Here is a 16,956-nt window from a genome sequence, read left to right as displayed (position 1 = left end):
AATGAGTTCTAAGAAGCTAGAGAAGCTTAGGAGATCCTTTCAGCTATTGAGTTCTTAATATCCTCTAACAAGGTGACCCTACCAGGTTTAACCCTTAACCGAGTATCCCTTAACTGGGTGATCCTTAACAGGATCGGTTCCTAATAGAACCTATTGTAATGTTCTTAATTGGACAAGGCTCCTAATAGAGCGAACTTCTAAAGAGTTCAAAAAGTAGCTTGTGGGTATTCATCCCCACTGTGGTTTTTCCTAGTTGGGTTTCCACATGAAAAATATATGTGTCATGTGAAATGTCTTTGTCATGTGATGCTTTATTTTATCTGTTATGCACATGAAGGTTCTATGTTTTATGCCTATCTATAAAACATGTTGAACTCATTGTTGTGAAGATTTGATGGTTAAGTCTACTAGTTCATGCATGTGAATATTATGATAATGTGGTATTGAGCTAAGAGAAAAGCTTATTGGGTTACTGGTTCATGACTGATTGAGTTATACTAGATGTTACTGGTTGCACTTTGTTTTACCGGTATCTATGTTTATCAGTCATTCGGAGTGTTTGCTGTCAAACTGGTTTTGGATTGTATTTGTGTTTGTACTGATTCACCCCCCTCCTCTTAGTACCGATTTGGTACTAGTGGTTCATCATTGAGTTATCACATACACACACAAGAGCACATCACATAACACCAGATGTACGAGGAAAACCCATGTTGGAAAAACCTCAGTGAGAATAGCTACTGGAGTCTACTGCTCCCATAAAATCTCACAATGAATCATTGATTATTATTGAGTTTTATGATCACCAATGCAAAGGAGCACAAACCCCTAGTTTTAGGGCACCAACCCCCATCTCTGAGCACCCACTCAGATATTACAGTGAATATAGATTCAATTACAAGTTAGGTTCCTTACTAGAAATGAAGTTTTTGTAGCACCACAATGGTTTCCCTTTTTTGTCTTTCCTCACTTTTCACTTTGCACCTTATTCTTCTCTTCTTTCCTTCTCCTGTTCTTTTTACCTCTACTCAACTCCTCACTACCTCTAACTGTCTTGGATTTTTGTACTTTGATCTCTAAACTTTGTTACTCTTTGTCTCTGGTTCTGCAACAACTCACAACTCTCTTTGTTTCTTTGTTCTCCCTCTCTCTTTCATAGAAACTCACTTCTATTCTCAACTTCTACTATTTTATTAGCGGCAACCTACAAGATTCTGATCAACTACATTACATTTTAGCAATAACACACTCTACAACACCTCACATATACCTCTATCTCAACTAGCCAACTATGTCAGTCCAACCACATTCACTTCTCTACTCAATCTTCTCTACATCAAAGAATGTTTTTCCTTCCAATTGGAATTAAAAATTAATTCATTCTCATTCCCTAAGATCTGGCATGAATCAAATTTGATATCCCGTCTTGGATCAAACACCTGCATTTAATGACTTTATACTGAGTTGTCAATGATATCCACCATATCAAATTGGATTACCTGCACTGAACACATCTCCTCGGTTCACACACCATTCACTATACCTAGTTTGCTAATTCTAATAAGATTGATCTATTCAGTAGATCCAATCTTACCTCTATCAATTTCCTCAATCCCATCAACCAACAAGTTTTCCATTAATGTCTTATGTGATCTCTAACCTCTATCAACCATACTCAAACAAGATCGACAACTACCACATAAAATCCATCGTTACCAACTTAAGCATATCTGAATTGTTCTATCCATAAAGGAGCCATATGTCTTCATATTATTCATCCAAATTAGATGGATGAGGTCAGTCATTAGCCAAATAAGTCTCTATAATTGGACTGTTCTCATGACATGCTCTACAACCATGTTGCATTTATTAGGTTAACAATAAGCACTTATGTCAATCTTACTCTACCATTTGGATTTCAGTTTCCTCATATCCATCGCCATAGTTATCCCGATGTCAGTTTCTCAAAGCTCTATCAATATAGCTTTAACTATTGAGATGACATCTTGCATCAACTCTGCCTTCACATCTTGTCCTGATGACCTTGTGTGCCTCTGATTTTTCTTATCACCATAAGCTATTCTGAACGATAATCTCCATGTTGATAAAACTTATTGGCATAATCTTTCCTAAACTAAGAACATCCAAGCCAAATGACCACATATCAATAAAGCCAGTAACTATTAACATAGGAAAATCAAGCTAGAATGATAGTATAAGTCATTCCAATGACATATTATTAGCCTCCCTTTTGTTGGCATAGCTATTCAGAAACACAAGCTCTGTAATGACAAAATCCATCGACATAGGTTACCCTGGTCTAAAGGAATTCAAAACAAATAGTCACTCATCTGAATAGTTAACACTATTAGCATAGCAAAAACAAGCTTGAATGACTAAACAATTTATACTGATTGATGTACTATCAACCTTCCTTTATTGGTATAGCTATTTTGAAGCTCGAACTCCATGTAGAAAAGCTTCATCGACATGCTAAATTCAAATGAAACCTCATCGAGATAGATAACACTATCAGATTAGCACATGGACACAAAACTGTCAATACAAGCATAAATTCCTATGACTCAACTTGAATGCACATCAACATAGCTACTCTAAAATTGCAACTCCATTATTCTTCAACTTATCAACATATGTTATTTTCGTGATCATGCCAAAAGGGTCTTCTCTTCATTCTCCCTCTATCGGAATAGTTTGCACTATCGATATAGTAGTAATTCATCATTCCACCTTTAATAGCTACTCCAATACATGCCCTCAGTCTCCTTGTCAGTATAGCTATTCTAATATGATATTTGTCAGAGTAGTTTACTCTATCGATATCACATAAAATTGCTATCCTGCCATTGTCAGCTATTCTGATAAGAAACACAAATTAATGTTTCATTATTGTTATCGCGATCTAATAAAATATTAAAAAAAGGCTCCTCACAACCCGACATCAACTTGACTTATCCTGGTAGCCATTTCCTTCACACAACTTGGTATTGGCCAAGCTATTCCAATCAAACCACCAGAATAACACTTGATTAAAATAAGTTATCCTGATATGTCTGCAACACACTTGTTGACATCACTAACAATAATGCCAACACAAAGGCCTTTAATTAATTCCTCGAGGAATTTCCAACAACAAATTTAGGTGCAAACCGATTTCTATTAGATATTAGAATTGTTGGGATGTGTTGTTATCATTGATGTCAACATATTCCCATGTTTTGGTGCTTTGGTGTTCTAGTGAGTTGATTTGGTTGGTTTATTAGTTTGGTATATTGAATCAAGTAGAAATACTTAATTTAGCATTGGTTTTAGTATATTGGAAGTTGATTTGATCATATCATTTGATCCAGTTTGAGGATTGGTTATTTTGTGTTCAGTAGTTGGTAGAGTATAGTATTTGATTTGTATTACTCTGGTCAGATTATATCTTAATTTGCCTATTTGGGAGACCATTTGGGATGTCCTTGTGTATCTTTATTTCAAATGGTTCATGATTTGGTGCTCCACAAGTTTTTTATATTTCTTTTTTGTTGTTGTTGAGTGTCCTTGAGTATCTAGTATGTTGATCAATGAGATGCTAATAAGTGGTGTTGGTGTGGGTATTATGAATGATTCTAATTTTCTTGTTGGTATTTATTAATTATTTCCTATTTGTGTTGATGATCTACATTGATCGTTGTGCTCATTATTGAAGATTGTATTGGTATGGTGGTGTTCTTCGTGTTATGCAACATATTCGGTGATGTAGTGTGTTGCAGTTGATCTTGGCATGTTATTCAATGGTTTTACATATTTGAGGATTTGATTTGGGTCCATGCTATGATGAAAATGACATTGTATTGGCCTAGTGATGGATTTATGTAGTGTGTCATGTAATTTTGTAATTAGGTCTTATTGGGTTGAGATGACCTTGTGAATAAGGTTGATGACTTGTATATATAGATGAATAGTTATATTAGTTGGTTGTGCATTATCAAATATTTTTGTATGTGTGAGAAAAGAGAATTGATCTTTTAGAAATACAAAGTGGAATAAAGTGTTGTAGAGTAGACAGTGTACTTAGGCAAAACTCTAATTAGGTATATGGTGATGCTATTCTTTCAATTCATGTAATCAAGATTATTGTCTGATCTTTATAAGGAAATGAGCCTTCCAAGGGTTGTAGGCTTTTGTTGTTTTGAGTAGTGAACTCTAGGAAGTGTTCTTGAATGCATGTGCATTCCCCATTATAATATTTTCAAATACTACTACAAAGTATCATTTTATTGTGGTTAGGTTCCCACCATGATGTTTTTCTTAACTAGGTTTCCACATCAAAATCTGTGTGTTATGTATGTTGTTATTATTACATTCATCTTTGCTCTTCTTGTTATTGATCAAAGTTGGAGTTGTGCTTAAATTATTTGATCCAATGAAAATTGATTCACCCCTTGCTCTAAGTTTTCCTTCATTGTTGTTGTGAACAATTAGTATTAGAGCTAGATCCTTTGAAAGAAGCTTGACCACTTGAGGACTTCTAGGATGGCAACTAAAACTATTATTTTCAAGGAGAGTCTAAGATTTGATTGAAGTAACTATGCTATATGGAAAGATCAGATGGAGTGTCACCTAAAATGTCTTGAAGAAGATTATTGGAATATTACAAAGAATGTCTACAATGTTCCTCATAATGGTCCTATTATTGTAAATGAGATCAAGGATGTTGAACATAACATAAGAGATAAAGAAGCATTACTGAGTGCACTCACTAATTCAGAGATGAATAATATGATGGGACTGCAAAAAACTCATGAAATTTGGGAAAAGTTAGAGACCTTGTATGAAGGAGATAAACATGTGAAAGTTCCTAAACTACAAAGCTTGAAAGGAAAGTATGAGTTGAAGAGAATGACTGAAGATGAGAATATTTCATCCTTTATGGCTAAAGTGAATGAACTTGTCTTGAACATTAGATGTGCTGGTGAAGTCCTTGAAGAAGATGATATTGTGGCTAAAGTGTTGAGATCTTTGCCTCCTAATTATAAACATAAAGTTTCTACTATTGATGAGATCCATACTATAACTACTATGACAAGAGACATGCTAGTTGGAAAACTTGCTTCTTTTGAATTGAGTGAACTTGGAGAATCACATAGTAAGATTGAGAGTACATTCAAATCTTTTATATCCAGGAAGAAGAAGTATGATCTAGGAGAGAGTTCATCTATGGTTTCTAAATATGAAAGAGAAAGGAGAGAGATGGAAGAGCAAGAAAGAGAATTAGAAGATCTTGAAGCACCTTTTTCTCAAAGATTACCTAAGGGAGTTGGTAAGTATGATGGGAAGTTACCTTTGAAATGTTTTTGATGTAATAAGATAGGACATTTTGCTTCTAGGTGTCCTGAAAGAATGTCAAAGTATGATAAGTATGACAAACATGAAAACTATGATAGACATGAGAAGTATGATAAGTCTTACAAGCCTAATGGGAAGTACAAATATCAGATAAGTTTTATTATGATGTTGATGAAGGTGTGATAGATGATGAGTTTGAGAAAGGGAATTCAGAAGATGAATTTGTATTCATTGCTATCAAGGAAGATAATCTAATACCTGCTGATCCTAAAAGATGCATTGTTGAAGTGAAAGCCCTGGCTGCTAAGATTGAAGAAAAAGATGAATAGGTGATTGATAGTGGTTGTTCACATAATATGACTATAGACATCTGAAAAAGGTCAACACTTGTGGAGTCATATTTTAACATTTGCGCATTGCCTTATTTTAGGGTTCTTGCATCGCATTAACATTTCTTCTATGTTGCACACTTGGTCTTTATCATTTATGAGCATTGAGTCCTTCTTCTGCATTTCCTCATTTTTATCGCTTTCGAATTAGGATCCTTGTCCTTTTCAATCTTGTCATCTTGTGATTGATTTGTCATCGATCGTTGTCATTTTCAATCTTGTCATATTGCGATCGATTCGTCATCGATCCTTGTCCTTTTCAATCATGTCAATTTGGTCAATTTGTCATTGATTTTTGTCAACCAATTTCAATTGTTTATCAATCAAATCATTTATCAAGTCAAAATCATGATTAAATCTACCCTACATCAATTATCTTTTGTCAAGACCTAATTGTCATCCTTGCATTTCTAATTCATCTTCTAAGGTTTTATGATTTATTCATTTAATCTTGTTTGTCATTTTCCCTATAGGTTAAATACTTTATTTATTTATCCTAAGTCTTCTTATCACAATTAAATGTTTATTTAATTGGCTAATTAATTCCTCCTATTTCTGTAAATTAATTAATGAATGAAAAATTATTAATTAATTTACCTAATTTTCATCAATTTCCTAAATTCCAAGTCATCATTTCTAACCTAATTTTCTAATTGCTTCTAATGTCTATTTCTATTTCAAAAACTTGTCATAAATTCTTGCATAGCAATTTGTCATAAATTGTCATAAATTGTCATAAATCCTTGCATAGCAATTTGTCATACACTTGTCATAATTTTGCTATTCTTGATTTGAATTTCCATTTGAATCACTTTCATGCTAATCTGATCTTTTCTCCAATTTGTCTATAAATTGGATGAATTTCTTCAATCAAAGCCCCTGGTCGAATCAATCATGCTTCTAGTATTCTTGTGCTACCATCTTGTCTACTTGCTTTCACATCATGCTTATGCACTAGTAGGTGAGATCGACAAACAAAGCTATTTGAAGGAGAAAGAAGGACAATGGAGATTTCTGAAGGAGACATTCAACTTTGCAATGGTTTGTGTTTGAATTGATGTCTTGTTTTCATGTCTTTATTGAGTGTTTTTAGGATTATTATCATTGCATTTGAGTTTTCGTGATTGAGCTAGACTAATGTTTTTACTTGCTTTGATGATTTCTCAATTCCTACCTACATTAATTGGTGAACCCAACATGAAATAACCATTTAACCCTATTTTGAGTGCATTTTGAGTTGATTTGCAAGTGAAAAATCCAAGAAACAAAGCAATTCAGACCTTTCTAGGCACTTTTGCACCTGTGTCAATGCATTCTGCACCTGTGTAAGGTAAATAGGCGCATCTTGATGGGTTTTGCAGCTGTGTCAATACATTTGGTGCTTGTGTAAAAAATAAAATAAAAAAAAATATCTATGCCTATTTAAGGTATCCTGTGCTTGTGTAATCAATCCTGCGCCTGTGTAATCCTGCGCCTATGTAAGCAATCTTGCGCCTATGTAAGGTATTATGTGCTTGTGTAAGACCAGAAACAAAGGTAAAAATCAATGTTTTTGCTTGCAAATTACTTTGTTTTGCATTATGTGCTTGCATTCTAGTTTTCTTTGGCATTGATTCTCTGTGCAGCACCTTGGCATTACGCATGGTGAAGACAAAAAGAAACTACTAACAAATCTTATGCAGGTTTGCTAGTCAAAGACCAAGCAAATCAAACTTCTAACTCAGTGATTTTGTAGGTTGCCTTATATTCCAACCAAACTTTGTGTTTGTGATTCATAATTAGGCACCTAGTATATTTGCTAGGTAGGATGGAATGAGCATGTCTTCATTTTGATTGTTGAGTTTGACATTGGAGTAGGAGAGTATGCTCTCATCCTTCTTAGGGTGATCAGAAATGTAGATCTTCGACACCATTCTCATGGCTCAGATTGTTTGTTACCTTTAGAGGGCCTGCCTTCCCGACCATTTGCTTTATTTTGGAAGCAAGTGATAATCGTGAGAAGGGAATGACCCAAAGTGAGTATAGCTAGAATACCTTAGCATTCTAACTCTCTATAAATAAATACCTGATGGGCGAAAGCTTTGAAGGAAGGGTTACAGGGGAATTGTAGTTACTTGGGAAGTGATGACCCTTGAACTCTTTCTCATATCAACATCTAAGTAGGGCCTCAAGGTCTAAATCGTGCTTGTGTGACTACATTTGTTTGGTATCTTGGTGCGCTTAATGTCTCAATCACGCTTGCGTGACACCAAGGAGTAATGCTTAACAGAAATCCTTACTAAACACCTTGTATTTAGAGGCCAAAAATCCTTCTAGTTGCTTGAGAAGGACAAGTTCGGATACTTGGAAGAGATACTAAGTTCGCCATGGGGAGATTTCTATGGGGACTAATGCTTGGCTGCCCTAAGAAGTGAGTGCCATGGAGGGGAGCTAATGGGGTCAAGCATCTATGTATTCTCCTTGAATCTCATAATGAGTCTACCTCTCAAGTACCTATTGTCCTTGCCTACCATAAGAAATGTCTGAATGAGCATGATTGTCTTGAGTCTAAATGAAAATATCTTGTCTTCTTTGCTTGTCAAAAGTTGAGTTGTGTCTCATTTCAAAAACAAGACAAATTGATTCAAAACAAGGTTAAACACAAGAGTATTGCATCCAACAAAGTTCAAAACACTTTCAAACATGGTTGTCAAACATTTTTCAAAGTCTTGTCTCAACATTCATGTCACTTAGATTTAGGGTCATCCTAGGTTTGCATTTTGCAAATTCATTATCAATTACCAAGGTTAAGTTTCACCTAGGTAATACTCCTTTGCATATCAATAAGGGTCATCCATTTTGCTTGTGTCCTCTTGCATTAGAGTAGTACCATTTTCATACATTTGCATTTGCATACTACCTTAGGTCTCTTCATTAAGCTTAGGTCATTATCATATCATATTAGGGTCATTTGCATAGTAATTGTCCCTTAGCATATAGTCTTAAAACTAGGTTTTGTCATACTTGAGTAATGCAAATCTTTGATAAACCCTAAGTTATTGTTAGGAAGTCTAGACCTTATCAAACTTTTGTCTTTTTGTCATCAATGTCATTTGGTCAAACCTAGCTTAGTATCCAAGCATATAGGTGAGACATTGTCAATTTGTCCTATTGTCACTTGGTCCTTTTGTCCTTTGAGGTCTAGACATCATTTCAATTTCCTAAGGGTCTCATTTTTAGAATTGCATTCATGAGTTTGTCAAAATCTTGAAAAACAACAAAAACATTCAGTTGCATTGTCATCCTTTTAGGTTGCATTTGTCAATCCCATTAGTTGCATTGCATAGTGACATGTTTGTTGAAATGAGGTCTCAACCTTCTTACGAAGCCATGCCATCACAATTGAGCAATCAATCATGTCAATCCAATCTCTACATCTCTTAGAACTTGGATCAAACTTATCATGATGATGTAAAAGTCCAAATACAAAAACTAGAGGAGAAACTAGCTCAAGAAAATGAGATATTGGAACAAAAAGTGAAAAAATTGTGAAGAATAGATCACAAATGTCCAAAATGTTTCAAAAATTTCTAGGTTGAAATCCAAAGATTGAACCAATTGATGTAAGATCTCTTCTTGAATGATCAGACATACCATCTCTCCTCTTCCAAATAGAGATGATGAAACAATTTCAAGAAAAGAGACAACAACATTATGTGCCTCCACAACAAGAACAAGAAGGTGTTTACTATCAATCAGATTTTCAACCATCACAACCAATTTTTCAACAGTTTGAACATTTCCAATAGACACAACCAATGGTCCAACATATACAACCAACACAACCAATGGTCCAATTTCAACAATATGTCCAACCAACTATACAATGTCCACAAATAGTTCAACCAATGGTGGAATATTAACAAGTTCAACTAACATTTCAATGTCAACAACCACAACCAAAAATTCAAAAACAAAGCTTGCAACATGCACCAAGCCAAATTTTGAACATGTCAAACCAATATGAGCAGCATCTAGTTCAAAACCAAAATATGACATTAGATCAGAACCAACTCCTTGCCAAACAAGTTCAAATTCCTAATACAACTATGTCAAAACCTTGAAAAAAAGGTGGCTTTATTGCAAGGCTCTTAAGGAACCTACCAAGTGAGTTCTTCAAAGAAGATCAAAATAATACAAGTATGTCTAGCAATGCCTCATCCCCCCACAAATAAATTGACTCTCCAGTGGCATCTATCCCTACACCTTTAGAAGTTTCACAAGAACCTTCCATATTGTCCTCATCAAACAATACACTCAAGGATGCAATTATCCATGCGCTATCCATAATTGATTGCCAAGATAATCCAATTCATGATGCACATCCTTGTCATGTTTTAGAAATACAAGACCCAATGCCACCATGCACTTTATTGCCATTACCTGCTTTAGAGGACCCCATTCAAAGTCCCTCTTCCTCATGTTCAAGCATTGATTCCTTTCCAAATCCATCACAAATGTTCAAAGTGCATTTTGTTCATGCCAAACCATTGATCCCTTGTCAGAATCCCCCATGCATATCCAAAGTCTAACCCCATGTCAAGAGGATAATTTAGAGTATAAAGAAATGCATGTTAAAATAGATCAAGATCAAGATCCCAAAACCTTATCATCCCATCCAATTGTTGACCAGGATCTCATCTTCCAAGAAACTCATGATGATTCCCCTATTCTTGTCCATCCTATCCAAAGTCCTATTGACACTCCATTCCCGGGCAAGATCAGGATATCCTAGTTCATCCAATCCCAAATGATCCCCTTCCATTTCATGAACACAATGTCCTTTCAAATCCCATTGACATTCCACTTCCTAAGAAAGATCAAGATATCCTTTCCATCCTTTATGATGATCCCATTGAAAGTCAAGAGCAAAGCACCTTTAAAGAGGATTCCAATGATCTTCCTCCTTGTCAAGATCAAATTATTCCTTTAAATCATCCACAAGATCCACTTGTTCCTCCATCTCCTTGTCCTAATGCTCCATATACACTCCAAGATCACATTTCTTTTGATGATCCCATTATTTTTCCCATTCCATCTCTTGAAGAGCCTATCATTGAACCATGTCCACTACACAATCGTAGTCCCCCTCATGATCCTAAACCCCCTCATGATTCTAACGTGTTAGTACAAGATGTTCATGAACCCTCGACATGCACAATGGGTTCTTCCACTTTGGTCCAATCTAATCCACTTCAAGATCTCATTATTTCTCTCATATCATATCCACCTCATAATGGACTCACGTCTTCTTCCCAAAGAAAAGAGTATCCTACAAGTCAAGATATTCATAAAGGCAAAGGAGTAGATCTCCATAAGCAAGAATCCCTTCATGTGAAAGAAAATTTTAAGGGTCATGTCTACACAACTCACTCTCAAGACATTGGTATCCCTCCATCACAATCAAAACATACACCTTCCCCATTATCCCTTCCATCCATCTTAGGTCCTTATTTCCCTTCATTCTCTATGCAAGGTCAACAAAGGCACACATACTTGAGTAAATTTCATCAATCCAAAAGAACTCCATTTCATTCATATCCATCCATGCATTCCTTTCCCCCTCCAAGCAATTTGGATGCCAAGTATAAAAGTCATAAGTCTAAAAATCCACATGTATTCAAGGATCAACATGTCCAATATAATCGACATGTCAAAACAAAGAACAATATGATCTATAAAGAAAAAAATATATCCAAAAGGCCACAAAGGCCCACTGAGAAAAATAAAGCAAAGTCAAAATCTATATGGGTTCCTAAATCCCTTGTGCAAGCAATGCACTCCAAGGAACCACAAAAGCATGAAAAATCAAAAACCATGTGGATCCCTAAGTGGCTCCTTGAAGCACAAAAGCCTAAAGAAGCATCCAACTTGGCATCCAAAGTTGCTATTCCTCCATCCAACCCTCTCAAATTTGTTCCTCCATCACCTTCTTCATCCATTTTGGGCCCTTATGTCCCAAAATCCCAAGCCTTTCCTCCGTCAAAATCTCCATATCCAAAACCCACTCTTCCTCCATTAGTCCATCACCCCTCAAGGTGTGTGCCAATGTTGATCTTGCCTTCATTTCCTTCCACTAAATCCCAGTTCTTCCAATACCCTATCCATTATCCAATGCATATTTTCCATCCTTCCATCCCTTTGATCCAATCCTTTACATAAATCCTTGCCTTAGTTTCATCTTATTTTCCATGTCCTTATCCTACCAACGTCTTTGAGCATACTTTTAAAGGTCATGATCCATTTTTTTCAAGGCTACTATCCAAAAAAAAAAAATGCTTGATTCCTTCTTCCATCCCCTATCATGTGTCCATCTTCTATTGAAAAAGTCAAAATACAAAAAAAAAAGTGAAAAAGAACAAGACAAAAGAAAAAACTAAAGAAAAATAATTCGTCCACTAGTGAAAACCTGGCAAACAGGTGCCTTGGGCAAGTACCATGATGAAAACCTAGCAAATAGGTGTCATGCATAATTTATGAACTTCTTGCACATCACACATGGGGGCAGGTTTCTTCCTTCATATCCTATTGCCCTTCATTATCCTATTGTGTGGGGGAAAAAGTGACACTAAGCTAATATGCCCTAATCTCACTTTCAATCACACACTTGTGGAATACGAAAGAGCCTAGAGGTATCACACAATTGGCTACTTCTTTTTGTGGAAGAGAGAGCCATGGTCTACCTATTAGGATTTCTATTCCTTTGTTGCAAATGATAGATAGAATGATGCAAGTTCAACTATTAACCCTAAAGTGCGAGTATGAACTAATAACAAGATTGCAAAATTGAGATTAAACAATGGAAAGTTGTAAACATAAGGACAAGACAAGAATGCAGATGCATACCCAGAGTTAAAATCTGAGTGAAACCATTTGAGACGGGGGTGACACTGTCCTGATTCTGCCCTTGAAACTACTCCAGAAACTGCTGTTTTGCAACCTGAAAGCTATCGAAAAGTGTTGAAAACTTGTTGTCTAACAGAGGGACCAGGGCAGCCAGCGCCCCTGTCCTAGGGACTAGGGCACCCAGCACCCCTGTCCTGGTAGGACCAGGGTGCCCCACACCCTTGTCCTGGTCTTTTACTCTGAAATTTGGTGTGTTGCTCAGTTTCCGTCTACTTTTGCTGGATCTGCAACTTGCGGCATCGTCCGAATCTAGAAATCTACACTTGTATCTAAAAAGGTGTGTTGGGCAACTATATAGGGTTTTGCCTTAGTCAAACCCTCGCTTTGGTGATTTCCACCTCCACAAATAGCCAAGTTGTATTGTAAAAGTAGTGTGTGTGCAAGATCCTAAAATGCAAGTAAGAAAACTAGAGCAACCTAGAAAGTAAACCCTAATTGCTTGTAAATGATAATGTAAAATGCTCTAAATCAAAATGCAAAGTGATCTAAAGCATGAGTGCAAAGGATGTAATGAGGCTTATGCAAAGACATGAAAACAACATGAAATCATACCCAATCTTCAGTCGGTAATCCCCTATTGCTCTTCAATGTCTACAAAGCCCTAAATGGATGAATGAAATTGATGGATGCTTGATGGATGGATGTTGAATTTTGTTGAAGTCTTCAAAGATCTGCTCTTTCATTGCATGGAAGGTCCCTATAAACAAAATTCTGATCCTTTCAAATGAAGAAAGAGAGCTCTTATATATGAAACCTTAGGTCTTAATTTCAACTTTTGGCCAACCTAGAGATTGAATCTCCTACCAATTTCTTGGGGTTAAGATTTATTTTATGATTGGATTGTGCTCCTAAAATTTCGGGAAAAATGTCTGGGACCATGTGCACTCCGGGCACCATGGTCCCAACAACTTTTCACCAAATTTTCAGAGCCGCTGGATATGATGATTTTAGAGTGAATCCCAAAGTTACAAGTGATTTTGAGATGTTTTGACCCCTGAAATTAGGTCTTAAAGTTTAAAATAGGACCTAATTAGGGTTTTAGATTAAATGATGTATTGGAGGAATAAAATAAAAGGGGCACACTTTAATGAAAATGGCCCAACTTTATGATGTGGAAGATGATGAAATAGAACCTTAGACCTAATTAGTTTCATTAATTAAGTGCTAAAGGGGAAATGCAATGCAAAATGCAAAATGCACCAAGGTGGGTGCTAAACTAGGTGTGAAATTGTACCACCCTAGTAAGTGCGTACAATTCATGGTACTACATTTAGCCCCCACTTTAGCGGTCATCTGAGTACTACGTGAATATGCAAGCTAAAGTACAAGAAAGTAAACATTATTTGAAAAAGGATATATTCATAAGTCTGTCGAACGAAGCCCCTAGCGGTATCTGCAGTACACAGTTAGGAACCGCACCCTACAAAACACACATTAGATCACAAAATCACCTAATGCTTACTAAGGAAAGTGATGAAAATTCGAGGGTAGCTATATGCCCCCCTGTTTCGGCTTGCTAATTTTAGTGAATTGAAATAGGGTATCATGTTTATCACTTCGAATTGTTAAAGAATATTGATGACACATGCTCATAAGAAGATTTGATATGAGATCAAAAACTAATGGAGAATCATTTGGTAAGAAAGAGGACTAAATCTCAATTCCAATCACAACAAAGAGTGTGAGGATTTGAGAGTTCTCTAACACAAGATGAAGGATGTAAATGGAAACAAAATGCAAAGAGAAGAAAAGAAAGGAAAAAAGCATGAATACACACATTGGTGATCCATAAGAAGAATAGTGAGAGAGAAAACATGGACTTCTTGCCCCTAGATCTTGTCTAGGTGATCCATGGGAAAAGGACATGGAAAACTAGCCCCTAGAGTCTGTCTAGGTGATCCATGTAAGGGAGGAGAGTGAGAAAGTCTAGCCTTATGCCGCTAGTTCCACTCAACCTCGTGCATGTGTGTGTAAGGGAGGTTAGAAGCACCTCATAGGAGTCTATGCCCCAGTATGCTACAACTTGTATATGTATAGTAAAAAAGTGTGAAATCTCACTTTAAGAGTCTGTGCTCTGGTTTCGAGAATAATCACCTTGCATAAAAGAAAAATGGAGACATCTCACTCTAAGAGTCTATGCTCTGGTTCCAAGAATGACCCATTGCTCAAAAAGTGTAATGTTTATGTCATAAGCAAAGTAGAAAAAGGATACCTACCTTCATCACAAAAGAAGATACCCCAAAAATGCAACAATGTCATAGATCCAAGCAAGAGAGTTTTGCACTCTTTAAGCAAGGATAAGATAGTTGAAAAGGGATATCTTGTAGTATGTGTAAAGGAGATCCTTAGAGGAGAAGAGATCTTTGTACAAAAGCCACCTATCCCCAAGAGTAATTGTCTTAGATAAATATAACATCTTCTAGAATAAGACAAAGAAGAGAATAAGAATGCAATACTTCCTTCTTTTGCGAGGTGAAAGTGATTCTTAATGAAGGATGACGCTCTTTTTAACCCAATTGGGAGAGTGAATTCATTATGGATGTATTTTACCAAGTGCAAAAGAGGTTGTAGTCAAGGACTTACACCTCTTGTAAGAGAGAATCCTTGAACAAACAACAACAAATGCATACAAGGAATAACATCAAGTAATAAAGTTCACACCATCCACAAAATAGGAAAAAGTGGATCCTTAGATAAAAATAAGGAAAGATCATTGCCTCCCAAGGATAAGGACAATGAGAAGGACTTACACAATCTTCTAGGGAGAGATTTAGACATAAGAAAAATGTACTACATACTCACATGAGTTCATGCAAGCAAGATATTAGTGTATGTAAAATGCTCCTCACAAGAAGTGGGTAGGATAAGAAAGAGAATACACATCTTCTCCCATATCTAGGAAAAGAGGATTCTAAAGAAGGGATGATCAATATTTCCACACTATTACCCCAAAGGGAAATTTTAACCATAAAAAGAAGAGATGTATGAAATCACTCTTGTCCCCATAAGAACAAGAGATAACATAGAAAATTAGGCTATTATGTTGCTTCAAAAATATGATTGCACTTGAAATTGTACCATCATGAATGACAATGAGCCCCCAGTAAATGAGCTACCAATGTCACATAATGATGAGCAACATAATAGCCATTAATGTTATTTAAAGACATGAGGTATTTGAATATGACATGCTAAATGCTCAACTACAAGTGAGATCAAAAACATGTATAAAATTGAAGAAGAAAAGTCACAAGAAATCTTAGAAGAGGGATGAGTGTAATTTATTAGAGCCTTATCCCTGGGGGAAAGGACTTTATGATGAATAGGAGATAAAGATTCATAAGTGGATTTAGAAATTTGAGGGGAGTCATAAAGAGATTTGTTCATCGCCAAGATTTCCTTATGAGGGGAATGAGAGTTGATAGAAGTAGAAGATGATTTAGTTGAAGTGAGATCATCATCACTACTAAATATAGCATTCATGTTGAGAGATGGTCTTTTAGATGCTTTGGTGGGCTTAGAAATATTATATCCAAGTCCAAATGAATATTCATGTATGTTATGTTCTAAAGAAACTTTAATTCCTTGTTCATTTGTGCCACAACCATTTCCACTATAGCCACTCTTAGCCAAAATGTGAAAACCACGACCATAAAGGGATGCTAAATCAGAGAGAGATGGTGATGCCCCATAGGTCTCAGTGCTATTTGTATTAGAGGAAGATGTTAAAGAGTTATTTGAATTGGAGGTAGCCACAAAGTTGTTACTGAATTGCTTAGACAAAGTGGGCTTCTCTTTAGTTTCTTCCTTAGATTTTCCCTTCTCAATCTTAGGCACTCTATATTCTCCTACAAAAGTAGGGTTAAAGTCTAAAGATCCCCAATCGTCTTCTGCGAGAACCTTCTTAGGATCAAAAGCCTTTTCCTGTGTAGATTCAAGTTGAGAAGAATCTTCTTCAAGAACTTCAGACTCATCCAAAGAATTTTGATTATCAGAGGGTGATGATTCATCCATAGGTATCTTGTTTAAAGAGTCATCACTAGAAGAGGAAGGTTTAGAAGAACTCCCTTTGGAAGTAGATGTTTGCAAACAAGCTTGAAAATTAGTATCACCTATCAAGGTATATGTCTTATTGTTATAAATAAATATAACTTGTCTATGCAATGTAGAGGGTACAACTTGCATACTGTGAATCCAAGGTCTCCCTAATAACAAGTTCTATGTTAGATTTCCTGACATAACATGGATAGGAGTAGGCAAAGTAATA

This window comes from Cryptomeria japonica, chromosome 10, assembly GCF_030272615.1.
Source record: "Cryptomeria japonica chromosome 10, Sugi_1.0, whole genome shotgun sequence".
Lineage (NCBI taxonomy): Eukaryota > Viridiplantae > Streptophyta > Pinopsida > Cupressales > Cupressaceae > Cryptomeria > Cryptomeria japonica.
Note: the sequence above shows the minus strand (reverse complement) of the source record.